Genomic DNA, 2,500 nt, shown 5'->3' on the forward strand with positions numbered 1-2,500 from the left:
TCACGGATAGACCCCGTGAAACGCTAGAAATTGGCGGCGATGTCTCTCTTGTGGCTCACGGGGCTGTTAGGGTGGCACAGAAATCCCTCGGAATGGGAAAACGGGTCATTTTCGTGTCGCCACATTGCATGCGAACCGCATGAAACTTCCAGAGGCATTTGCAGCAGAAATGCATGTGCAGTCAAAAAATTGAATATTTTTCACGGATAGACCCCGTGAAACGCTAGAAATTGGCGGGGATGTGTCTCTTGTGGCTCACGGGGCTGTTAGGGTGGCACAGAAATCCCTCGGAATGGGAAAAAACGGGTCATTTTCGTGTCGCCACATTGCATGCGAACCGCATGAAACTTCCAGAGGCATTTGCAGCAGGAATGCATGTGCACTCAAAAAATGTGATATTTTTCACGGAGAGACCCCGTGAAACGCTAGAAGTGGGCGGGGATGTCTCTCTTGTGGCTCACGGGGCTGTTAGGGTGGCACAGAAATCCCTCGGAATGGGAAAACGGGTCATTTTCGTGTCGCCACATTGCATACGAACCGCATGAAACTTCCAGAGGCATTTGCAGCAGGAATGCATGTGCACTCAAAAAAGTGAATATTTCTCACGGATAGACCCCGTGATACGCTAGAAATTGGCGGGGATGTCTCTCTTGTGGCTCACGGGGCTGTTAGGGTGGCACAGAAATCCCTCGGAATGGGAAAACGGGTCATTTTCGTGTCGCCACATTGCGTACGAACGGCATGAAACTTCCAGAGGCATCTGCAGCAGAAATGCATGTGCACTCAAAAACGTCTATATTTTTCACGGATAGACCCCGTGAAACGCTAGAAATTGGCGGGGATGTGTCTCTTGTGGCTCACGGGGCTGTTAGGGTCGCACAGAAATCCCTCGGAATGGGAAAACGGGTCATTTTCGTGTTGCCACAATTGGCATACGAACGGCATGAAACTTCCAGAGGCATTTGCAGCAGAAATGCATGTGCACTCAAAAACGTGAATATTTTTTCACGGATAGACCCCGTCAAACGCTCGAATTTGGCGGGGATGTTTCTCTTGTGGGTCACGGGGCTGTTCGGCTCGCACAGAACTCCCTTGGTCCACCTGATTCGTGCATACAGGCAGCAACTAAAACTCTGTAAACCTGCTGTGAGGACATCTAAACAGTGGACCAGTGAGGCTGTGGAAGATTTGCGGGCGTGCTTAGACTGTACTGACTGGGATATGTTCACGACTGCTACCAATAGTCTGGATGAACTCACAGAGGCTGTGTACATCAGCTTCTGTGAGGACTGCTGTATCCCAACACGTACCAGGGTGAACTTTAACAACAACAAGCCCTGGTTCTCAGCAAAGCTCAAAAGGTTGAGGTTGGAGAAGGAGGAAGCGTTTAGGAGTGGGGATAGAGACAGATTCAAGGAGTCGAAGAACAGGTTTAGCAAAGCGGTGAGAGAGGCTAAACGACTGTACTCAGAGACACTAAAACACCAGTTCTCTACTAACGACGCTGCTTCTGTCTGCCAAAGGGCTCAGGCACATCACCAACTACAAACCCAGAGCGCCCCACACCACTAACGACTCCCGCCTAGCCAACGACCTGAACGAGTTCTACCGTAGATTTGAAAGACAATTGGACTGTCCTGAACCACCCCTTCCCACCCAAGAGGCCCCATCCCCCACCCATACTACAGAAACGACTCTCTCCTTTCAGGAGGGAGAAGTTAATGGGCTTTTCAAGAGGCAGAATCCACGCAAAGCAGCCGGGCCGGACTCTGTCTCTCCAGCCACCCTCAGGCACTGCGCTGACCAGCTGTCTCCGGTGTTCACCAACATCTTTAACACCTCCCTGGAGACATGCCATGTACCAGCCTGTCTCAAGTCCTCCACCATCATCGCTGTGCCCAAAAAGCTAAGGCCAACAGGACTAAATGATTACAGACCGGTCGCCCTTACATCTGTGGTAATGAAGTCTTTTGAGCGCCTGCTCCTGGCACACCTCAAAGCCATCACAGACCCTCTCCTGGACCCCCTTCAGTTTGCCTACAGAGCCAACAGGTCTGTGGACGACGCAGTTAACATGGCCCTCCACTTCACCCTACAGCATGTGGACGCCCCAGCATCCTACGCCAGGATCCTGTTTGTGGACTTCAGCTCTGCCTTCAACACCATCATCCCTGCCCTGCTTCAGGACAAGCTCTTCCAGCTGAACGTGCCCTACTCCACCTGCAGGTGGATCACAGACTTCCTCTCTGACAGGAAGCAGTGCGTTAAGCCGGGAACAGAAGTCTCTGACTCCAGGTCCATCAGCACGGGAACTCCTCAGGGCTGCGTCCTTTGCCCACTGCTCTTCTCCCTGTATACCAACAGCTGCGCCTCCAATCATCTGTCCGTCAAACTCTTGAAGTTTGTCGGACGACACCACCCTCATTGGGCTGATCTCTGGTGGGGATGAGTCTGACTATAGGTGGGAAGCTGACAACCTGGTGACCTGGTGTAGCCAGAA

Source organism: Petromyzon marinus, unplaced genomic scaffold (assembly GCF_048934315.1).
Source record: "Petromyzon marinus isolate PM22_M1 ecotype Great Lakes invasive population unplaced genomic scaffold, UKy_Petmar_22M1.pri1.0 PM_G_Scaffold_55, whole genome shotgun sequence".
Lineage (NCBI taxonomy): Eukaryota > Metazoa > Chordata > Hyperoartia > Petromyzontiformes > Petromyzontidae > Petromyzon > Petromyzon marinus.